This window comes from Musca domestica, unplaced genomic scaffold (assembly GCF_030504385.1).
Source record: "Musca domestica strain aabys unplaced genomic scaffold, Musca_domestica.polishedcontigs.V.1.1 36, whole genome shotgun sequence".
NCBI classification, from domain to species: Eukaryota; Metazoa; Arthropoda; class Insecta; order Diptera; family Muscidae; genus Musca; species Musca domestica.
Window position 1 is genome coordinate 3,043,590 of NW_026712318.1, and position 26,986 is coordinate 3,070,575.

Here is a 26,986-nt window from a genome sequence, read left to right on the forward strand (position 1 = left end):
TGGCAGAGAAAAAAATACCACTCAGCTGAGTGTAAAATCAATGAATGATTCATACCGACATTCATTCATGCATTTCATCATTTATTCACTCATTAAGGAATGTGATCAGAAGGCTGCTGTGCGGCGACCACCGGCTGACAGACTGGCTGCCTGTTGCATTCGCTAATAACTAACTACTTAGTTTGCATAACAAATTCCTTGCGAACAGAGTTCATTTTAATGGACTTGTTCACCTCTAGATTTTTGTTGTTGTTCTTGTTGTTGATGATGATCAATGCTTTTACCCCTCCCCCTTTCCCCCCTCAACCACTCTCATTCTCAGCTAGAATAGTCATTTGAATACAATGCCTCAACTAATGGCCAGATATACTTTCAAATACTTGTGATTAATAACAATTGAATTTAAAAAAAGAAAAAAAAAAATACCAAAACTAGCAACAACAACAAAAACAACAACATTTTATTCATTAAATTAACGGACAACGCTACTGAGGCCGTCGCTGGAGCTAGCTTTTGCCACAATCAATAGCAGCGCCACCACGACAACTGCCCTTTATTTATAAATAACCATAAGTTGAGGTAGTGTAAATCTTATTCGGATCTAGGGGTGCCAATGGGTATGGAATGGTCATTCCTAGGTGGGATTGAAAAATCCCCAATTTGGAAATTTCCATTCGAATTATAAAACAAGTAAAAAAACATTAAGTTCGGCCGGGCCAAACTTTTAATACCCTCCACCTTAGGGTAAAAGAAACATTAGAAGAAATGTGGCAAAAACCATTAAAATGCCGATTATGGGGAGGTACCGTTATATGGGGGCTATACCAAAACGTGGACCTATAATTACAATGTTTCGCCACCGGAGCTGGAACCCATTATGACCCACAAATACCAATTTTTAGACAAATCAGTGAAAAAATGTGGCAAAAACCATCAAAATACCGAATATCGGGAGGTACCGTTATATGGGGGCTATATCAAATCATGGACCCATGCATGCAATGTTTCGCCACCGAAGCTGGAACCAATTATGACCAACAAATACCAATTTTCGAACAAATCCGTGAAAAAATGTGGTAAAAAAACTAAAATACTAAATATCGGGAGGTACCTTTATATGGGGGCTATACCACAACGTGGACCTATACATGCAATGTTTTGCCACACGCTCAGGGACCCGCTATGACCTACAAATACCAATTTTAAGACAAATCCGTGAAAAAATGTGGCATAAATCATCAAAATACCGAATATCGGGAGGTACCGTTATATGGGGACTATACCAGAACGTGGACCGATATATCTCATTTTCAATACCAACCATCCTAGACACAATGCAAATAGCTCTGCTAAATTTTGGAGCTCTACGTCAAATAATGTGGGCTGTATCGTGATTTCAACAGACAGACAGACAGACGGACAGACAGACAGACGGACAGACAGATAGACGGACAGACAGACAGACAGACGGACAGACAGACGGACATCGTTAAATCGACTTAGAATTTTATGCTGATTATGAATATATATACTTTATGGGGTCTAAAACGAATATTTAGGGATGTTACAAACGGAATGACAAAGTTAATATACCAGGGTGGAGGGTATAAAAATTGAGTCTCATATTTTCATTTGACTTTGATCAAACTTGTACAGGGTGAGATAAAAACAAGTAAAAAAGCAGTAAGTTCGGCCAGGCCGAACTTTGAATACCCTCCACCATTTGGCACAAATTTTGGAAATTTTCAAAAAATAAAATCCTTAAAAAATTCTGTTAAAATTTTAAAAATACCGAATATAGCCGTTATATTGGAGTGTATACGACATGGACCTGTCACTATAGCTTCCGAAAGAATTGAAGTAGGTTGATAATATTTTACTCAAATGTATATTATGTCTGAAGGACTTTTGGTATTGAAAATGGGCTATGTAGGTTCACGTTTTGGTATAGCCCCCATATAACGGTACCTCCCAATATTCGGTATTTTGTTGATTTTAGCGACACCAATCACCGGAATTGTTTGAAATTTGGTATTTAAAGGTCGTAATGGATACTACAGCATAAGACAGAAAATTGTCTGTGTAGGTCCACGTCTTCGTATAGCCCCTTATAACGGTACCTCCCGATATTCGGTACTTTGTTGATTTTAACGACATTATTCGCCGGATTTATTTCAAATTTGGTATTTGAAGTTCATAATGGATGCTACAGCCTAAGACAGAAAATTGTTTGTGTAGGTCCACGTCTTCGTATAGCCACCTTATAACGGTACCTACCTATTTTCGGTATTTTGATGATTTTGGCGACATTATTTACCAGAATTGTTTTAAATTTGATATTTGAAGTTCGTAAGACAGAAAATTGTCTGTGCAGGTCCGTGTCTTCGCATAGCCCTCATAAACGGTAGCTCCCGGTATTCGGCATTTTGATGATTTTAGCGACATTATTCACCGGAATTGTTTCAAATTTGGTATTTAAAGTTCGTAATGGATACTACAGCCTACGAAAATTGTCTGTACAGGTCCATGTATAGCCCCCATAGAACGGTACCTCCCGATATTCGGTATTTTGATGATTTTAGCGATATTATTCACTTAAAGGTGATAATGGATACTACAGCCTACGACCGAAAATTGTCTGTGCAGGTCTACGGATAGCTCCCATATAATGTTACCTCCCGATAGACCCTAATATAACAGCTACATTCGGGATTTTTAAGATTTTAACAGCATTTTTAACGGATTCTATTGTATTTAAGAATTGCCAAATTCGTTCCAAATGGTGGAGGGTATTCAAAGTTCGACCCGGCCGAACTTACAGCGTTTTTACTTGTTTTTTAAGTTGTATTGAATGAAAGCAAAAAATTTGGGAAATAGCATCAAATTTTAGAATAAGTTTAGATTTGTTCGAATAGGTCAGCTTTGGCACGAATTATGGCCTTCAAACTGCCAATGAAACTGTCACACGCTGCCCGAATGTTGCTCTACGGTATTTTGGCACATTTCCGGCGAAGCGCTTGCTTGAAGTGATCAACACTTTGGTGTTTTTAGTGCCAACCTTGCTTTCCAAAATACTCCAGAGAAAATAGTCCAACGGATTGGTATCCGGAGATTTTGGTGGTCATCGTGCGCTGGAAATGATGCCAGGAATCTCATTTTGTAACCATTCTTGGGTTGCGCGTGCTGAGTCCTGTTGGAATGTTCAAGGTCTGCGTCCAAAATGTGTGCGTGTCCTTTAATACATCCTCCTAAATATTTTCGCGATAATATTCGGAATTTATTCTGACTTCACGATTGATTAATACGAGCGGAGAGCGACCATCGGTTGTTATGGCGGCCAACACCATCACCATGGCCGGCACTTGAGTTCTGGTGGCCAACCGAAGGTGCACATTTTCAGCTGACCTCTTTGGCAAAAAAACACGATCATTTTGTTTGTTTACAAACGGCTGGACATCGTTTCATCGGAGAAAACCAAATTCGGTAGTTCATCACTTTCGGCCAAGCGAAGCAACTCTTTAGCTCTTTTGAGTGTATTTTCTGTCTCTTGCGGTGTAAGTTCTTGCGTTTCTTGGAATTTCAATGGCTTTACCCCGAGCTCATTTTTCAATATTTGTGGAATGGAATATTGAGATATGTTCAGTTCACGAAAACTTCCTTGACGTCGGGCTACACTACCAGTATCTCGATAACGGTAACAAGCGATGGTACGAAATAGAAAAGATTTATTCACATTTAAATGCTGGAGTGCTCTAACGATAGCCACTTGTGGTTTTCCAGCCGAATATAAAGAAATCACACTATCACGCTTGAATTCCATCACGAATACATTTTTTTCTGGAAAATTCTCACCATAATGCTTTTGTACGCTTGTAAGCAATATAATGAGCTGTCACTGGAATAATTTTAACAGCTGTCGGATGAGTGGCTTAGAAATGGCAGCTCTAAAGCTACTAAATTTGATACAATTTGCTTTTAAGTGACCCAATAGAGCTGGTATTCTGAAAGTTAGAAATAACATTATTGTCGAAGTGAAGGATGAGGATAGCAGATTATTTAATCAAACACATTTTTGGGGAAAATTATAGAATCCATTTTGGCATCCCTATTTGATTTCCCTTAAGATTATTAAATATTCCGCCTGATAATTACATTTAATTGGGCATTCCTTGGTTTCTTTTGTTTCTAAAAGATTATTGAACCAAACTCAAATAATGGAAAAAATGTAATCCGTTTTGGCATCCTTATTTGATTTCCCTTAATATTATGAAATATTCACTAATTTTATATTATTTGTCCTCCATTGCATTGGTATGTGTCTAACAGGTTATTTTATTAAATGGAAATCATGGGAATTCCAGAAAAAATTTAATTCCATTTTGGCATCCCTACCTGACACTCATAGCGTGACCCAGCAGCCAGCGGCAATTATAAATTTAAGATGAAGAAACACAACTACGCCATTTAGTGAGGAATTAGAATTGAGATATTTTCATATACACACAGACACACATAACCGGACATGAATTTCTTTGTTAGCATCTATCTCATTGAGCTAAGCGTATACACAAGATATTCCACATATCCCAGCAAACCAAGTGTTAGTCATTCGACCATGTCACCCGAGCACCAAGTAAGATTGGACTTTGGCTTTTGGTGAAAATTTTATGAAGAATGGACCCGAAGGGGTCAGATAAGGCTGGGTTTTTTTTTTGGAAATGCGTACGGTACGAAAATTATTAAAAGGTAATAATTATGGCACCCTTTGAATTTTAGGAAGCATTAGAGCTAGCACTCTTCAATTTGAAATGAGGGTCATTGATGACCCTCGTACTAAATTCGTACTAAAAGTGTACGAAAAATACTAAAATATACTACATTTGACAACATTTCGTATCATGTGAACAGTTAGAGCTAAAACTTGAAATTTGAAATTGGAAGTAGGATTGAAGAGCAGAGTCGATGTAAAGAAGGTAGTCTTGGAAGTGAGTTCTCACGTATACGAAAAGTGCTAAACGGTACTAGTTTTAGTACAATTTGAATTTAGAGGAACGGATGGAGATGAAATCTTGAAATTTGATATTAATATTAGGGTAAAGCGGCTGTTTCTGAAATTTGAAAATAAAATTTCTATTGGACTATATGATATAGGTAGTTATGAAAATTTGCACTCATGTGTACTAAATGGGACTAAATTTGGTACAATTTGGATTTGAGTGACCTAATAGAGCTGGTATCCTGAAAATTGGATATACGATTACTCCCGGAGTTTCGGATTGGGATATGTAGGTCGTTTTGGAAATTTGTACTTATGTGTACTAAAATGCACTAAATAAAGTACAATTTGTGTTTACGCGAGACAAGTAGGAAGCTTTGGAATTCGTACTTATTTGAACTAAATGGTACTAAATTTGGTCCATATTGGAATTGTGATGAATCGATGAAGCTGGAATTTTGAAATTTGGAATGAGAGTCACTGGCGAAGTGCAGGATAGATGTACCAAAGGGTTATTGGAAATTCAAAATTTAAATTTAGGAAATGTTCTAAAATGTTACTAAACTTCTAAAATGGTAGCATTTGGTATAATGTGAACTAATAAAGCTAAAAACTTGAAATTTTGTATGAGAATTTCGGTTGGGAAGTAAGTTTGATATATGAAGGTAGTTTTTTGAAATGTGAACTTAGTGAGGAAACTGTACTTTTTTTTGAAATTTTGTATTTAGGTCTCTTTTGGTAAAGGGATACAGATAAGATTCAGAAATTTGATATTTAAATTAATGATGATATCTGCGTTTAAGATTTATCTATGGAATTCGGTGAAGGCATAGAGATAGAATCTCGAAATTTGATATTGAGGTCTGTGTTGGTATCTGAGATTGAGATTTAATAGTGGTTTTGGAAATGTGTACTATAATTGTGCGTAAAATACTAAATGGTACTAAATTTTGTATTGGGCGAAAGAATAGGGCTGGAATCCTCAAATTTGGTATCTGGAATTGAGATATGGGAATTGCTTTTAAAATGTATACTTGAATGAAAGTATAGACCTGGAATCCCGAAAATTGATATTAAGGTATCTCTCTTGGCATCTGGTGGTCTAAGGACGTACAATATATCTGAGTAATATTTAATAAACCTACCTCATTTAATTCGAATAAATGATCTATTTCCTACAGGGATTTCCAATGGCTAAATCGATATATCAAGAATAATTTCAGACTGCTGTCATTTCTAAGCCACTCATCCGACAGCTGTTAAAATTATTCCAGTGACAGCTCATTATATTGTTTACACGCGTACAAAAGCATTTTGATGAGAATTTTCCAGACAAAAAGTTATTCGTGATGGAATTCAAGCGTGATAGTGTGATTTCTTTATATTTTGCTGGAAAACCACAAGTGGCTCGTTAGAGCACACCAGCACTTAAACGCGAATAAATTTTTCGTGTCTCGTACCATCGCTCATTACCGTGGCTACGCCCGACGTCAAGGAAATGGACAGAAGAATACAGCAACATCAGCTGAAATGGTTCGAAAAGTAAAGCAGCAACTTGATCGAAACCCGCGTCGCAGTGGCCGAAAAATGGTTCGTGAGGTGAACATATCGCAATATTCCATTCGCCAAAAATTGAAAAATGAGCTCGGGGTAAAGCCATCGAAATTCCAAAAAGTGCAAGAACTAACACCGCAGCAGAAAGAAAATAGACTCAAAAGAGCTAAAGAATTGCTTCGCTTGGCCGATTGTAATGAACTGCCGAATTTTGTTTTCTCCGATGAGAAAACATTCGTTGCCCAGCAGTTTGCAAACAAACAAAATGATCGTGTTTACTTGACACAGATCAGTTGAAAATGTGCACCTTCGGTTGGCCACCAGAACTCAAGCGCCGGCCATGGTGATGGTGTGGGCCGCCATAACAGTCGATGGTCGCTCTCCGCTCGTATTAATCGACCGTGGCATCAGAATAAATGCCGAATATTAACGTGAAAATATTCTGGAGGGTATTATGGCCGCAGACCTTGGAAATTCCAACAGGACTCAGCACGCGCCACCCAAGAATAGTTACAAAATGATGTTGCTCGCTTCATTTCCACCGCACAATGGCCCCCAAAATCTCCGGATACCAATCCGTTGGACTATTGGCTCGGGAGTATATTAGATAGCAAGGTTGGCACTAAAAAATACCAAAGTGTTGATCACCTCAAGCAAGCGCTTCGCCGGGAATGGGCCAAAATACCGCAGAGCAACAGGGCAGCGTATGACGGTTCCATTGGTCGTTTGAAGGCCATAATTCGTGCCAAAGGTGACCAATTCGAAGAAATCTGAACTTATTCTAAAATTTGATGCTATTTCCGACATTTTTTGCTTTCATTTAATAAAATTAAAAGAAAAATGTATAAATTATGGCGTTTGATTTGTTGCAGTTTTTTATCTCACCCTGTATATATACCCCTTATACTAAATTAGACTTTATGCTTAAATTCCTCAGGATCCCAGCCTCCGAAACCAAAATTTCACTCAATATCAAATGTCATGGTTGGCATCGATATTCTAATCACTCAGATGATAATGAACATAATTCGCCATATTCTAGAATTTTTGCGATTATATATAGAAGACTTGGTGTGGAATTATGAATTATCGAACCTTGATAATTCTAAAAATCGATTTATTAACAACATTTTTCTCTCCTTTTTATACCCTCCACCATCCTATGGAGGGTATATTAGCTTTGACATTCCCTTTGTAACTCCTCGATATAATCATAATAGATCCTACAAAGTATATATATTCTGGATTAGCATAAAATTCTAAGACGATCTAGCCATGACCCACTGTCTGTCGATATGTCTGTTGTAATCACGCTATCTTTCGAACAAATTGAGATAGAAGGCCAAAATTTCATGCATGCATGCATAGTTTACCAGTAGGCAGGTTAAGTAAGTAAATGAGCCATGTAGGGCCACGTTTTCATATAGCCCCATATAACGGTACCTCCGGATATTCGGTATTTTCATGATTTTGGAATTTTCATTATTTACCGGAATTATTTCAAATTACTATTTACGGGAATTATTTCAAATTTCATATTTAAAGTTCGTAATGGGTACTACAGCCTATGACAAAATTTTTTGTCGCTGGTCTTCGTCTTCGTATAGCCCCATATAACGGTTTTCGTTTAAGTGGTAGTTTTCGGATGTTTTCTGATTTTTTTCAAATTCCTTCCAAATGGTGGATGGTATTAAAACTTCAGCCCGGACATAGGTGTTTTTAACTTGTTTAATCTCCAATATTTTTGAATCAAAATAGTTAATATTTAATTATAATCAAAAAAAAAATAAATAAAAATAAATACCTAAATCAAACCCCTCGGTATACACTAAATTAAACAAATAGCAGTAAGTTCGGCCGGGCCGAACTTTTAATACCCTCCACCATTTGGAACGAATTAAGCAATTTTCAAAGAAATAAAATCCGTTAAATATTCTGTTAAAATCTTAAAAATACTGAATGTAGCTATTATATTAGGGACGACATGAACCTGCGTAGGTAACATTTGTCATAAGCCATTACAATATTCAAATGCGAAACTTAAAAAAAAAATCGCTTATAATGTCGATAAAATCAAAATACCGAATATCGGGAGGTACCGTTATATGGGGGCTATACGAAGACGTGGACCTGCACAGACAATTTTCTGTCATAAGCTATAGTATCCATTACGAACTTTAAATACCAAATTTGAAACAATTCCGGTGAATAAATTAGTCAAAATCATCAAAATACAGAATGTCGGGAGGTACCGTTATATGGAGGCTATACCAAAACGTGGACATACATGGCCTATATTCAATACCAAAAGTTCTGCAGACATAACATACATTTGAGCAAAATTTTATCAGGCTAATTTAACTCGTTCGGAAGCTAGAGGGATTTCTACAGACGGACAGACGGACGGACATCGCTAAATCGACATAGAATTTTATGCTGATCAGGAATATACATATATACTTTGTGGGCTCTAATATGTATATTTCGAGGTGTTACAAACGGAATGACAAACTTAATATACCCTCCATAATGTGGTGGAGGTTATAAACAAAATGGACTTTGTACCCAAATTCTTCAGAATTCCAGTCTTATCTGACACCTTCGAAACAATAGTGCCACTCAAGACAAAATGTCGTGATTAGCATTGATGTTCTAGTCGCTCTTTAAATATAGATAGATATATCGCCCACATCTGTTATTTTTGTTGAAAGAAGCTCTGCTGTATGACCTCTGTGAAATTTTGCTGGTGAATTGGCCAGCTTTGATGCTGAAATAATACAAAATATTTAAATAGAAATTCATAAATTTCAATTTTAGTCTTCTTCACTTATATTTTTCGCTTCTTTCTTTTTGTTGAGATGTTTAATTGTGTAATCCATCCATACATCCATCCATCCAGCTATCTATCTACATAGAAATATCATCATCACAAATAGCAGGAAATCCATAAAGTTGCTGGTTGGCTGGCTGGCATCGTTGCTGGTGGTAGTTGTGACGGCGACAGGCAATAACAGGGGGCAAAATAGGCAAAAATTTCAAAAAAATAAGAAAATGAAAAAAAAAGAAACGTCTCAAGTATGGTGTTGTAGATTGTCGACGACTAAAGTAAATGATTGTGACCTAAATATTTAAAATCGTCTTAAAGATAAGCGGAAGCACATACAGAACACGGCTACATAACGACATACTTATGTATATAAGTTTGTTTTTTTGGTGTGTGGCCACACAAACACATGCCCACAAAACTAACAAAACAAATACGAAACGACGCAATTGTGTGGTGTTTTTTGTTGTTTTTTTTTTTGCTCGCCGTATTTAACGCTTACAACTCTACTAAGAACATTCGGATTTTTTGTTGTTTTTTTTTTTTTTCTACAAATGAAGAGCCGAACACAAATCGGCCCAGAGAGAGAGAGAGAGGGCATGTGTAAACTACGAAATAATTTTTTTTTTGCGCAAATGAGTGGGTATAATTTTGATGTGTAATACCATATGTCGGAAAACGAAATATAGGTATGGTGTGGTAGGGTGATCTTTTAAGATCTACAAGAAAATGCACATAAATATAAAAAAGCTGTAAATTCGGCCGATCTTTGACTACCCTCCACCATTTGGAACAATTTTGGCATTAAAAAAAAAGTTGAAGAGCAGTAAGGACCGAACTTTGAATACCCTCCACCATTTGGAACGAATTTGGAAAATTTCCAAAAATAAAATCCTTAAAAAATTCTGTTAAAATTTTAAAAATACCGAATATAGCCATTATATTGGGGTCTATACGACGTGGACCTGCATAGGCATTGTTTGTCATAAGCCATTACCATATTCAAATTCGAAACTTGAAATAAACGGTGAATAATGTAACAAAATCATCAACATATTGTATATAGGGAGGTACTGTTATATCGGAGCTGTGCAAAGACCTGGACCAGCATAGACAATTTTCTGTCACAGGCTGTAGCATCCATTACAAACTTCAAATACGACATCTTAAACAATTTCGGAGGGTATTGTTGCCTAAAATCGTCAAAATACCGAATATAGGGAGGTACTGATATATGGGGCCTATACGAAGACCTGGACCTGCATAGACAATTTTCTGTCATAGGCTGTAGTATTCATTATGATCTTCAAATACCAAATTTCCGGTAAGTAATGTCTCTAAAATCATCAAAATACCGAATATAGGGAGATACCGTTATATGGGGGCTATACCTACATGGCTCATTTTCTGTCTTAGGCTGTAGTATCTAATACGAACTTCAAATACCAAATTTGAAACAATTCTGGTAAGCAATGTCGCTTAAATCACCAAAATATCGAAAAAAGGGAGGTACACTTATATATTTATATTATATTTTATATTTTATCAATCTACTTCATTTCGTCCGGATGCTAGAGTGATTTCTACGGACGGACGAAGGGAACGACGGACATCGCTAAATCGACAGAGCATGTTGCTGCTGATCAAGGATATATACATACTTTGTGGGGTCTAAAATGTATATTTCGAGATGTTACGAACGGAAAGACAAACTTAATATACCCTCCATACTATGGTGGAGTTTCCATCCATCATTTGGAACAAATTTAGAAATTTGGAAAAAAAAAATAAAATCCGTTAAAAATTCTATTAAAATCTTAAAAATACCGAATGTAGCCGTTATATTAGGATCTATACGACGACGTGGACATGGATAGGCAACTTTTGTAATAAACCACTACAATATTCAAATGGGAAACTTGAAAAAAATAGGTGAATAATCGTCAATATAGGGAGGTACTAATATATGGGGGCTATACCAAAATGAGGGCCTGCAGAGACAATTTTTTGCCTTAGGTTGCAGTATCCGTTACGAACTTCAAATACCAAATTTGAAAGAATTCTGGTGAATAATGCCGCTAAAATCATCAAAATACCGAATATAGGGAGGTACCGTTATATGGGGGCTCTACGAAGACGTGGACGTGCACCGACAATTTACTGTCTTAGGTTGTAGTATACATTTCGAACTTCAAATACCAAAATCATCAAAATAACGAAAATAGGGCCCTGAAATAGGAACCTTTCATGTTTCGCATTTTAATATTTTTGTGGCTTATGACAAAAGCCGCCTATGCAGGTCCACGTTTTCGTATAGACCACGTCGTCGTATAGATATTCGATATTTTTAAGATTTTAATAGATTTTTTAACGGATTTTATTTTTTTGAAAATTGTCAAATTCGTTGCAAATGGTGGAAGATATTCAAAGTTCGGACAGGCCGAACTTACAGCTTTTTTTTCCGTTAGTACTCAAAAAAAAAAACTTTTTTTTTCTGACAAAAAATTTCTAACCATAACTTCGTACATAGTGCTTAATTTTTGGGCTTTCAAGTTTATATATATTATTCAAGTTTTTCCTTCTTCAAAAGGAATAATAGATTCAGGATTCCAACCTGTTGTACCAAAATTAGTACCATTTAGTACGCATAACTACGAATTTCCAAAACTATTTTTTTTTCTGTCCTGCAATAGTAATCATATTTCTAAATTTCAGAATTCCAACTCTATCGGTTTACCCAAATCGAAATTGTACCAAATTTTAGTACTATTTAGTATTATTCATGCACATAAGTACAAGTTTCGAAAATTTCCTTCATATTCCTATCCTACCTTCCGCCAGTAATGTAAATTTCAAATTTCAGGATTCCAGCTCCATCCGTTCCTCCAAAATTGCAATTGTACTAAATTTAGTACCCGTTAGTACTTTTCGTGTACACACTTCCAAAACAGCCTCCTCAACATCGACTCTACTCCTCAACCTTGATTCCCATTCCAAATTTCAAGTTTTCAGCTCCAACCATTCACATGATACGAAATGGTACCAAATGTAGTACATTTTGGTAACTTTCGTACACTTATAGTGCCAATTTCAAAAAGGCTATGATACACCTATCGTAAGCTCCACCAGTAACCCTCACTCCAAAATTAAGAGTTCTACTTAAACTGCTTCCTTAAATACAAGGGGTACTATATTTAGTACCTTTTAATACTTTTCGTACCTTTCTACTATGAATTTCACAGCCGAGCATTATCTGACCCCTTTGGACCAAGAGTGAACCTCCCCCAAAATTTTGATTCTAGCTTCAGTCGTTTCGTCTCGTAATACGTTTTATACCTTTGGTAGTGGTATGTGACATCTATTCGACTGTCGAAAATCAAATCGCAAAAAAAGCCGTCCATCCCAAAACATACACAACAGCTCTCATTGAGTGAGTAACTGAGAGAGAGATAGAGAGAGAGAGAATAAACGAATAGCCGATCGAATATGCGAGCAGAAAGAACATTCATAAATATGCCATTATAGATGGAAGTAAGTTTGTGTGCTAACTAAGTAAACAGCAAACAACAACAATAATAACGGCAGCAACAACAACAGCAACAACTAGAAATGTTCAATCAAACAATAACAACAGCAACAACAAACATATCAGCAAACAAAAACATCATCACGATCAACAGCAACAACAACAACATGAATGGCGCAAATGACAATCGTCGTCGCTGGTCGTTGTTCGCAAACGACGACAGACATACGAACCAAAACATGTACATACTCATACTCATGTATGTATGTATGACGGTATGTTTGTATGTATATTTTCATACTTTTATGCACATCCCATACTTGCGCTTGTTTAAATTCATTAACGGAAATGAGTTAGTTGAACTTCCGTTTTCTTCGTGTTCTCCGTCTGCCGTCGTCCACCGTCGTCCGCCCCACCGCACCAGCGTGTAATCGAAGTCACCGTTTTGTTGTCGTCTTGCGTCTTCGCCATTTCAGTTGTTCCGCAGCCAACATACTTAAGTGTTGAGTGTAGAGCTATGTACATATCGACAACCACCATCACCACCACCACTGTGGAATGAATATGGGATAGAACACAAGTTCCTTTCGTAAAAATATATGTAGATCGAAATTTCGGGATTAAGTTGTGTATTTAGAAATGGTATTAAATTTTTAAAATCGGTTCATACATGGAAATATGTTCTTAACAGACCAAGGTTCCTGAATTAATCCAAGGTGTATCTTACCTGTATTAATTAGTTCCATCAGAGCTATACAGAGGGCGAGATAAAAAAAACTGTAACAAAGTCAAACGCCATAATTTTTATACCCTCCACAATACTATGGAGGGTATATTAAGTTAGTCATTCTGTTTGTAACACCTCGAAATATGCATTTTGAACCTCACAAAGTATATATATATATTCTTGATCAGCATAAAATTTTATGTCGATTTATCAATGTTCGTCCGTCTGTCCGTCTGTGGAAATCACTCTAGCTTTCGAACGAAATGAAGTAGATTGATAAAATTTTACTCAAATGTGTACTATGTCTGCAGGACTTTTGGTATTGAAAATGGGCCATGTATGTCCATGTTTTCATATAGCCCCCATATAACGGTACCTCCGATATTCAGTATTTTGATGATTTTAGCGACATTATTTACCGGAATTGTTTAAATTTTGGTATTTGAAGTTCGTAATGGATATTACATCCTAAGACAGAAAGTGAGTCATGTAGGTCCACGTCTTCGTATAGCCCCCATATTACGGTACCCCCCGAAATATTCGGTATTTTAATGATTTTAGCGGCATTATTTACCGGAACTATTTCAAATTTGGTATTTGAAGTTCGTAACGGATGCTACAGCCTATGACATAAAATTGTGTGTGCAGGTCCACGTCTTCGTATAGCCCCCATATAACGGTACCCCCCGATATTCGATATTTTCATGATTTCAGCGACATTATTTACCGGAATTGTTTCAAATTTCGCATTTGAAGTTCGTAATGGATATTAAAATTTTAAAATTGTCTGTGCAGATCCACGTTTTATAACCACCATGGTACCTCACTATATTCAGTATTTTGATGATTTTAGCTACATTATAAACAGATTTTTTTCGCATTTGAATATTGTAATAGCTTGTGACAAAAGTTGCCTATGCAGGTCCACGTCGTCGTATATACTCTAATATACAGCTACATTAGGTGTTTTCAAGATTTTAACAAAATTTTTAACGGATTTCATTTTTTTTGAAAATTGTTAAATTTGTACCAAACGGTGGAGGGTATTCAAAGTTCAGCCAGGCCGAACTTACAGCTTTTTTACTTTTTTTTTTAATTTTATTGAATGAAAGCAAAAAATGTCGGAAGTAGCATCACATTTTAGAATAAGTTTAGATTTGTTCGAATCGGTCATCTTTGGCACGAATTATGACTTTCAAGCGGCGAATGAAACCGTCACACGCTGCTCTGCGGTATTTTGGCCCATTCCTGGCGAACCGCTTGCTTGATGTGATCGACACTTTGGTATTTTTTAGGACCAATCTTGCTTTCCAAAATACTCCAGACACAATATTCCAACGAATCGGTATCCGGTGATTTTGTTGGCCATTGTGCTCTGGAAATGAAGCGAGGAACCTCATTTTTTAACCATTTTTGGGTGGCACGTGCTGAGTGTTTTTTGGAATGTCCAACGAGGCTTTAATACACCCTTCAGAATATTTTCGCGATAATATTCGGCATTTATTGTGATGCCACGGTCGATTAATACGAGCGGCGAGCGACCATTGGCTGTTATGGCGGCCCACACTATCACCATGGCAAGCACTTGAGTTCTGATGGCAAACCGAAGGTGCACATTTTCAGCTGACCTCTTTGGCAAGTAAACACGATCATCTTGTTTGTTTACAAACTGCTGGACAACGAATGTTTTCTCATCGGAGACGGAGAAAATTAAATTCGGCAGTTCGCCACTTTCGGCAACTCTTTAGCTCTTTTGAGTCTATTTTCTTTCTGTTGTGGTGTAAGTTTTTGCACTTTTTGCAATTTCAATGGCTTTACCCCGAGCTCATTTTTCAATATTTTCCGAATGGAATATTGCGATATGTTCAGCTCACGAGTCATTTTTCGGCCACTGCGACGCGTTTTTCCATCAACTCTTCTTCTTTACTTTTCGAACCATTTCTGCTGATGTTGCTATTTTCTTCCGTCCATTTCCTTGACTACATTTCTTTCTGGAAAAAACTCACCAAAATGCTTTTGTACGCTTGTAAACAATATAATGAGCTGTCACGGGAAAAAATTTTAACAGCTGTCGGACAAGTGGCTTAGAAATGACAGCAGTCTGAAGTTCGTTGCAGTTTTTTCATCCTGTAGTTTCTGTCTCGCTTCGATTAAAGTTGATTTGGATGAACTCGATCATTCGTTCTCCTGTAGACAGGCTTCTTCAGAGTAGCTAATTTCTGTTACGACTTCTTGTTTTGTGTTGCTTGGGGGCTGTCACTTTTGGTTTCTAGGCGTCCAGGCCCAATTCTCCACTTATTATTATTTTTTTTTTTTTTTTTTTTTTTGAATCTGACCGCGTTCTCCGATAATCTTCTTTAGGGCATCAGTGTTTGCACATGCAGCAAACTTAAAGAACATTTTATTGTTCTTTATGCGGCTGGTCATTATGTGATCCAAGATTTTATTGTTGACCTTTTCCTCTATTGTTTTCAGGTGGCCTTTTGGTAAATTGCCTGAACATTTATTGGTATCGATCAATTTTTTTGGCACAACATGGCGGCTTCCTACCCGTTTCCTGGGTCCGCTTCCTACTCGTTTCCTCGGTCCGCTTGGAGGAGGGATTTCATCTAAGAAACCCTAACTTAGTCGCCCTCGGACAAAGAATTCTTAATACAGCCTCCTTGTGAGGTACTAGATTTTCCTAAAGCACCCCCTCCCCTCCCATGTTTCGAAACTTGCCGATATTTGGTATTCTGATGATTTTAGCCACATTTTTCAGGGGTATCTAGTTGGTAATGGGTTCTGACTTCTGTAGCAGAATTGTTATTACTCATAAGTTACAGCCTTTCTCCGAATATTTGGTATTTTGGTGATTTAAGTCACAGTTTTAGCAGGTTTTTTATACTCTCAGCCATCTGGTTTATACGGCCAAAACGGGGCTCATCGAAATAACGGATTTAGATCATGGGTCTCTTTGGGTCAAATTCGTTTTAGGATATTAAGTCTGTCCATCTGGCTGGTGCGCACGATAACTCTCGAAAGATGTATCTGATTTGGTCCAAACCTGGTAAATAGTTATATTATTAACAAACTAAGATCGAGTTCGGAAATGGGCAACATCGGGCCACTCCCACAAAAGGTCAGAAGTTTCAAAAAAAAAAAAAATAATAATAATAATAATAATTTACATCGTAGAAAGAGAAAGGATCAGTTGATTTGAGAAAACTACTAGGTCAGATACGAAAATGAATCTACCACTTCATCATGCTACTCCCCCACCTATCAACATAAGATGTGTGGTAAAGATGGTAGATATCGGCCCAGTTCTTCTGACATCTCACCCCCACCCTCTCACCGGGTCAAAATTTGGAATAAGTATTATAATTCTTATAGAATCTGAAATAATATTCTGATTCTCAACAAATTCCCCACACCCCGATATTTCTACAAACACAAGCACTGGTGTGAAGGCGGAATAAATAGGACCAGCCATTCTGGTAGCTCCTCCACAAAGGATCAACATTTTGGTTACATATAACATGGGAAACAAGTCAGCGATTTTCCTTGGACTACGTATATGACAATGTTTTACTAAACTCTAGATCTAATGTGAATATCGACCCTCTCCTTCTGATACCACGCCAAGAAGGGGTCAGAATTTTAAATAAGCCAAGTGTCATACAATTAACAATAAAAAAGCTGTAAGTTCGGCCGGGCCGAACTTTGAATACCCTAAAATCTTAAAAATACCGAATGTAGCTATTATATTAGGGTCTATACGACGACATGAACCTGCGTAGGTAACATTTGTCATAAGCCATTACAATATTCAAATGCGAAACTTAAACAAATCGGTTATAATGTCGACAAAATCAAAATACCGAATATCGGGAGGTACCGTTATATGGGTGCTATACGAAGCCGTGGACCTGCACAGACAATTTTCTGTCGTAGGCTATAGTATCCATTACGGACTTCAAATATCAAATTTGAAACGATTCTGGTGAAAAATGTCCCTAAAATCATTAAAATACCGAATATCGGGAGGTACCTTTATATGGAGGCTATACCAAAACGTGGACCTACATGGTCCATTTTCAATACCAAAAGTCCTGCAGATATAATATACATTTAAGCAAAATTTTATCAATCTACTTCAATTCGTTCGGAAGCTAGAGCGATTTCCACAGGGCATAAAAACAATTATTCGACATCTCTTCGCACAAGGCATTACCTTCATCGACATTAGTTCTAGTGTGAATATGGAACTAATCGGCCCATTCTTTTAAGTACCTTCCCCACAAGGGATAAAATTAATAATATTTCTATAAGCCATAGATGTAATGAAAATATGGAATTTTCCGGTCCACATCGCCTTGTGCCTCCCCCACAAAACCTTTTATACGAAAAACCTGGAAATTCTGTTTTTGATGAGCCTCAGATAAATTAGAATAATTATTTTTGGGGGGAGCAAATTTCAATTGTTGCCCATTCTTGTGACCCATTGTGGAATGCCTGTTTTTTGAATGAGCGAATAAAAACTGAATAAAGACGTACAAATGGACGGCGATGTCTGGTGTTCGTATTTAGTACAAATCGCCAGTTTTCCGTTCATTCATGATAATTTACACAAAATTGACGATTATTGCTTAAGATACTAGATGAACGCTTCTGACTACAGTCTCCAGTCATGTAATTGTAGAGATAGTCTAATAACTAAGAAATTCAAGGCAGTGTGTATGAAGACCTCTAGAAGGTCTTTTAAATGATTAAAGGATATTTAGCGAGTCCTCTATTCAAGGAAAAGGTTTTCATTTCTATAAAGCACGTCTAATATATAATATGCTGGAAACCTCTGGAAGGTTTCCCTCTGTACAGATGATATTTACATTCCATTTGTGCATGGAATACCTTTGTGGAATGTCTTTAGTTTATTTTTTAAGTCTCCTTGAAGATATTCTCCATAAAACATGACTGTAGATCATTTTTCTACTGAAAGCTTCTCAAAGGTCTACTCAGGTGCTCTTCAGCTGTTATAGCTTATTTCACACAAATTCCCAATATAAAGATATATTGTAGAGGGTAGAACTGCATAGAGGGGTAGGGAATTTTTTGACCTTGCCCTACTAGTATCTATATTTTTTATGTGCCGGATACTGTTGAAGTGCACTTTTTTAGGATTATCCATTTATTTGATGTAAAATACACTTATACCTCCATATCCTCGTCAATTTTAATTTTTCACAAAATATAAGCAATGGTTTATGGGGTATGTTGACTTGATCACTTAATGGAATAGATTCTCTCTACGGGAAAAAGACCAAAGTCGGCGCTTCTCTTCCAATTTTTTACCAAAAAAAAAAGTGTGCAGGGTGCGATAAAAAAACTGCAAACTCCATATTTTTTACATTTTTTTTTTAAAATTTTATTGAATGAATGAAGCAAAAAATGTCGGAAATAGCATCAAACATTAGAATAAGTTAAGATTTGTTCGAATTGGTCACCTTAAGCACGAATAGTGACCTTCAAACGGCCAATGAAACCGTCACACGCTGCCCGAATGTTGCTCTGCGGTAGTTTAGACTATTTCCGTCGAAGCGCTTGTTTGAGGTATACTGCCAACCATGCTTTCTAAAATACTCCAGACACAATAGTCTAACAGATTGATATCCGGAGATTTTGGAGGCCATTGTGCGCTGGAAATTAAGCGAGGAACTTAATTTTTTTAACCATTCTTGCGTGGCGCGTGCTGAGTCCTGTTGGAATGTCCAAGGTCTGTGGCCAAAATGTTTGCGTGCCCAAAGCTATAATACACCCTCCAGAATATTGTCGCGATAATATTCTGCATTTATTCTGATGCCACGGTCGATTAATAAGAGCGGAGAGCGACCAAAGGCTGTTACCAGTGGACGGCGCTTGCGTTCTGGTTGCCAACCAGCTAACCTCTTTGGCAAGTAAACACGATCATTTTGTTTGTTTACAAACTGCTGGACAACAAATGCTTTCTCATCGGCGACGAAGAAACCCCAATTCGGCAGTTCACCACTTTCGCCCAAGCGAAGCAACTCTTTAGCTCTTTTGAGTCTATTTTTTTTTTCTGTTGCGCTGTAAGTTCTTGCACTTTTTGGAATTTCAATGGCTTTACCTCGAGCTTACTTTTCAATATTTGGCGAATGGAATATTGCGATGTGTTCAGCTCACGAGCCATTTTTCGGTCACTGCGACGCGGGGTTCGATGAAGTCGTTTTTTTACTTTTCGAACCATTTCTGCTGATGTTGCTGTTTACTTCCGTCTACTTCCTTGACGTCGGCCTACGCTACCAGTATCTCGGTAACGATTTAAAAAGATTTATTCACCTTTAAATGATGGAATGCTCTGCCGATACCCACTTGTGGGTTTTCCAGCCAAATATAAAGAAATCACACTATCACGCTTGAGTTCCATTACGAATATTTTTTTTCTGGAAAATTCTCACCAATATGCTTTCGTACGCTTGTCAATAATATAATGAGCTGTCACTGGAATAATTTTAATAGCTGTCGGACGAGTGGCTTACAAGTGACAAATAATTTCGTATGCGCGTCCACGTTTTCCTATAGCCACCATATGACGGTACCTCCCGTTATTCGGTATGTATTTGATGATTTCAGCAACATTATGTGCCGAAATCGTTTTAAATTACGTATTGGAAGATCTTAATAGGTACTACAACCTGTGGCAAAAAAATTCATATGCAGGTCCACGTCTTCGTGTAGCCCCCATATGACGGTACCTCCAGATACCGTAAAATAAAATTTTATATGCAGGTCCACGCCTTCGAAAAGTTTCCATATAACTGTTTCCATTTAAGTGATAGTTTTCGGAATTTGTTTTAAAATTTTCAAGTCCCTTCGAAATAATGGAGGGTTTTAAAAGTTCGGTTCGGCCGAACTTTGCTGCGTATTTACTTGTTATACCCTACACCACATAGTGGTAAGGGTATTATGTCTTTGTTCATTTGTTTGTAACATGGAGAGGGAAGCGAGATAGAACCATAGTTAATTTTGGGGATCTCCATAGAATCACTTTCTGAGTTGATTTAAACATGTCAGTCGGTCCGTCCGTCCGTCCGTCTTTCCATGTATTCTTGTGAACAAAATGCAGGTCGCATTTATTATCTGATTGAGATGAAATTTTCCAAAGAATATTTTTTTGGCCCAAGGACGAACCCTATTGAAATTGGAGATAATCGGTCAAAATTTAGATATAGCTCCCATATATATCTTCGTCCGATTTGCCTATTATTGTGCACCAAACGTGTAATATCAGCGAGAATAGTATGGAATTTTGCACACACAACCAAATTAGACCTGAAAATAAGTATGCCAAATTTGATCGAAATCGGTTCAGATATAGCTATAGTTCCCATATATATTGTTCACCGATTTGTTATTTTTGCCCTCCGCAGCCGCAATATGCACTCTGTAACAACAATATTTGGGGAAATATATCAAATACAGCTCAGAAATACCTTTGCTAAATTTTATCGAGATCGGTTCAGATTTGGATATAGCTCCCATATATAACTTCGTCCGATTTACCTTTTATTGTGCACCAAACGTTTAATATTTATCCAAATGGGATGGAATTTGGCGCATACGACCGAATTGAGTCTAGAAGCTAGTATGTCAAATTTGGTGAAGATCGGTTCAGATATAGCTATAGCTCCCATATATATATTGTTCATCCGATTTGTTATTTTTGTCCTCCGCACCCGTAATATGCACTCCGTAACAACAATATTTAGGGAAATATATCAAATGCAGCTCAGAAATATCTTTGCTAAATTGTATCGAGATCGGTTCAGATTTGGATATAGCTCCCATATATAACTTCGTCCGATTTGTCTTTTATTGTGCACCAAACGTCCAATATTTGCCCAAATGGGATGAAATTTTGCACATACGACCGAATTGAGTCTAGAAGCTAGAATGTAAAATTTGTTGAAGATCGGTTAAGATATAGCTATAGCTCCCATATATATTGTTCATCCGATTTGTTATTTTTGTCCTCCGCAGCCGTAATATGCACGCTGTAACAACAATATTTGAGGAAATATATCAAATACAGCTCAGAAATATCTTTCCCAAATTTTATCGAGATCGGTTCCGATTTGGCTATAGTTCCCATATATATCTTCGTCCGATTTCAAATTAATTGTGCACCAAATGGGCAATACAAGTCCGAATTTATAAGATACAAATCCATCGGCATATTTAGTCCTTTGAACTTTAAATTATAATCATAGCGTGTATCAGTGAATTCTCCCATAAAAACTTTTAATTGTTATGTGGAGCTCTACTAAATTAGCAAAGTGTTGTAGGGTATCATAAAATCGGCCCCGCCCGATTTAAGGACATTCTTTACTGGTTTTTGACACTGTCTAGTGATGATTAAATATTACGATCTATTGAAGACGAAGACCTTTCCAGTACTTTCGATTTTCCATTGACCGAATAAAAGCACGTGGTTAAACAAGGCTTTAGTGTTACTTGCCTCGCACAACAATGTTGCAAATTGGCATTTTGCCTACGTTTTTGTTTAGCCAGCCACAGCCACAGATATTTCCCACTTATGTGCCATAAGCGAAATTTATGAATGAATGAATGAAGTTGTTTGTCTTCACCACTCACACACACACATACATGCTACTAACTAACACCTACACACACAGCCACGCAAAAGGCACGCATTCTCACTCACACCAAACCCGCACTGAACTCCAACGCAAATGTGGAGCTTTTTGTTTTAACACAAATCGAAAGAAAGAAAGAAGCGATGAATGAATGAATGAATCATCGTAAAAATGATTACTGATAACAAATTTGGTAAATTTGTAGTATTTACTAAAAAATGCTCATAAACACACACACACACACACACATGTGCCTATGTAAATTTGTATGTCTAGAAAATTGCAAAACAACAACTACTAACGACTCACATTTAAGCGAAATTATGGAATTTCCGTCCAAGTTAGCCACTGAAAACGATTCGAACAAAATTGGAATGTAACGTCTAACGACTTTGTTATTGTTGTTCTCGCCAAGAATCCGGTTTGTATTGGTCATCGAGCAACGAGTATTGGACACTTAAGCTTAATTTTATATCTGTATTTCCGCTAATATCGGAACCAAACATAGAACGAGTAATTGAAAAGAAAAGAACTGCCATATTGTCCGAGGCATGCGTCTGGTTATGGAGCGATGACGTGACTTTTTGTTGGCTGAGACTAGGGAGAATGAATGCACAAAAAGGTGTTTTGAGGATACCAACAATGGTTGGATAGAAGTTGTCAAATTACTTACACCGTTTACACAAAGAGTGTAACATCTCAAAAAAAAGTTAATTTCAAGGGAAATAATGGAACCAGGGGCCGACTTTATGATACCCTACAACACTTTGCTAATTTAGTAGAACTCCACATAACAATTAAAAGTTTTTATGGGAGAATTCAATCATACACGCTATGATTAAAATTATAATTTAAAGTTCAAAGGACTAAATATGCCGAAGCATTTGTATCCTTTACATTCGGACTTGTATTGCCCATTTGATATATATATGGGAGCTATATCCAAATCGGAACCCATTTCGAAAAAATTTGGCAAAAATATTTCTGAGCTGTATTTCATATATTTTCCTAAACATTGTTGTTTCGGAGTGCATATTCGGCTGTGGGTAACAAATATAACAAATCGGAGCTATGGGAGCTATAGCTATTTCTGAACCGATCTTCACCAAATTTTACATACTAGCTTCTAGACTCAATTCGGTCGTAAGTGCCAAATTTCATCCCATTTGGACAAATATTAGATGTTTGGTGCACAATAAAGGCTAAATAGGACGAAGTTATATATGGAAGATATATCCAAATCCGAACCAATCTCGATAAAATTTAGCAAAGGTATTTCTGAGCTGCATTTGATATATTTCTCCAAATATTGTTGTTACAGAGTGCATATTACGGCTGCGGAACCTGATATCTGAACCGATTTCGATAAAATTTGGCAAATATATTTCTGAGCTGCAGTTGATATATTTCCCTAAATATCGTTGTTACGGAGTGCATATTACGGCTGTGGGTAATCAATATAAGAAATCGGAGCTATGGGAGCTACAGCTATATCTTAACCGATCTTCAGCAAATTTGACATACTAGCTACTAGCTACAAATTTCATCCCATTTGGGCAAATATTACACGTTTGGTGCATAATAAAGTCGAAATCGAACGAAGTTATATATATGGGAGCTATATCCAAACCTGAACCGATAAAATTTAGCAAAGATATTGCTGAGTTGTATTTGATATATTTCCCCAAATATTGTTGTTACAGAGTGCATATAACGGCTGCGGAGGACTAAAATAACAAATTGGATGAACAATATATATGGAAGCTATAGCTATATCTGAACCGATTTCGATCAAATTTGGCATACTTATTTTCAGGCCTAATTTGGTTGTGTGTGCAAAATTCCATACACGTTTGGTGCACAATAAAAGGCAAATCGGACGAAGATATATATGGGAGCTATATCTAAATGTTGACCGATTATCTCCAATTTCAATAGGGTTCGTCCTTGGGCCAAACAAATGTTGTTTGGAAATTTTCATCTCAATCGGATAAAAAATGCGACCTGCATTTTGTTCACAAGAATACATGGACAGACGGACGGACATGCATAAATCGACTCAGAATGCGATTCTATGCAGATCATCAAAAGGAACTGTGGGTCTATCTTGTTTCCTTTTGCCTGTTACAAACAAATGCATAAAGACATAATACCCTGTCCGCCTTGTGGTGTAGGGTATAAAAAGCGACTTGATCCGCGTCGCAGTGGTCGATAAACGGCTCGTGAGTTGGACATATCTCAATATTTCATTCGGCAACTATTATAAAATGAGCTCGGGGTAAATTCCAAATAGTGCAAGAACTTACACCGCAGCAGAAAAAAAATAGACTCACAAGAGCTAAGGAGTTGCTTCGCTTGGCCGAAAGTGGTGAACTGCCGAATTTGATCGGAAAATATTCTGGAGGGTAGTATCATCAACAGCACCATCAAATGAGGTTCTTCGCTTCATTTCCAGCGCACAATGGCTACCAATCCGTTGGACTCCGGATAACAATCCGTTGGACTATGGTGTTTAGAGTATTTTGGGAAGCAAGGTTGGCACTAAAATTTGATGCTATTTCCGACATTTTTTGCTTTCATTCAATAAAATTTAAAAATAAATGTAAAAATTACGTCGTTTGACTTTGTTGCAGTTTTTTTTTTTTTTATCTCACAATGTATATATAATACCTGACGCATATTTTGACATTTTTAAAAATGTGCTTATATCTAATATAAACCACTAAAGAAAAGTCAAAATTCGGCGGGCAGACTATAACAAAAGATCCCGTAACAAAAAATTGTATTTGAAGAAAAGAATCAACATTTGGCTTTAGATCAGTTATAGTTTGATTTCGGAGGGAACTAGTATATGGGAGGTATATCCGATTCTTAATCGATTTTCACTAAGTTTGACGGAAATATTTTAATTTTTGCATGATATCACATCGAGAAGTAAAAATATGTGTCGGAACCGAGTTTCACAAAATGGAAACGTACACCCCGAAATTCACTCCATTTGAACCGATTTTCACAAAATTTGGTATACTTTCTTCTAGACTGAACTCGGTCGGATGTCCCAACATTTCAAAAATTCATTTGGACTGATATTGGCTATTTGGCGCACAATTAACCCGACATCGGTTGAAGGTATATAAGGGAGCTATGTTCAAATCTGAACCGATCTTAATAAAATGTGGCAGAGGTATTTTTGGGATGTATCTGACATTCGGTACCAAATATCGTTGTTGTGGAGTGCTTATCACGCGTGTGAGGAATCTAAACCCCTAAATGAACCGATTTCCTCTAAATTTGATTTACTTACTCCTAGGTTGAATTCGGCTCATTTGGACTTTTATTGGCCATTTGGTGTACAAGTACACAAAATCGGTTGAAGATATATGGGAGCTATATCTGATTTATATAATCTAATCCGATTATAAGCAGTTTCAATAGGGTTCGTCCTTGGGCCAAACAAATATTGCTTGTAATTTTTCATCTCAATCGGATAATAAATGCGACCTTCATTTTGTTCACAAGAATACATGGACGGACGAACGGGTTGACATGCATAAATCGACTCAGAAAGCGCTTATTTGAATATACTCAGAAATAACTATGGGTCTATCTCGCTTCCTTCACCATGTTACAAACAAATACACAAAGAGATAATACCCTTACCACTATGTGGTATAGGGTATAACAAGTAAAAAAGGAGTAAGTTCGGCCGGGCCGAACTTTGAATGCCCTCCACCATTTGGAACGAATTAGAAAATATTCAAAAAATAAAATCCATTGAAAATTCTGTTAAAATCTTTAAAATACCTAATATCGGAAGGTGCCGATATATGGGGTATATACGCTATTGTGGACCTATATAGACAAATCTATGTCTGGGGGTAAAGTACTCACAAGGAAACCCTTGTGTGGATTTTCAGATAATTCCATTGGGAAATGTGGCTAAAATCCTCAAAATACCGAATATCGGGGGTACAGTTATATGGAGGATATATGATATCGAGGACCTATATAGACAATTCTTTTTGAGGGGGTGAAATGCCCACAAGGGACTCCTTTTGTGGAATTTCAGACAATTCCATTTAAAAATGTGGATAAAATCATCAAAAAACCAAATATCGGGGGTACCGTTATATGGGGGCTATACGATATCGTAGACCTATATAGATAATTCTCTGCCGAGGTATAAAGTACCCACAAGTAACTCCTTGTGTGGATTTTCAGACAATTCCGTTGAAAAGTGTGGCTAAAATCATCAAAATGCCGATATCGTGGACCGATATACCCCATCTTCGAACTTGACCTGCCTGCAGACAAAAGAGAGATCTGTGCAAAATTTTAGCTTCCTATCTTAATTCGTTTAGACTGTAGCGTGATTACAACAGACGGACAGACGGACAGGGCTAAATCGTCTTAGAATTTTACGCTGATCACGAATATATATACTTTGTTGGGTCTAAAATGATTATTTCGATGAGTTACAAACGGAATGACGAACTTAATATACCCTCCATACTTTTTTTGGTGGAGGGTATAAAAAAGTATAGGAAGTAGTCAATATGGTCCAAATCTGGCACGTTGTAATATTTATATCAGTCTTAGGTCAGATACGAATTGGTCAATTTAAATAATCTCACGGCTGGGGGTACACATCTGTCCGACTGATACTATTTTCACACGAACTATTTTTTACGAACAGGTTAAG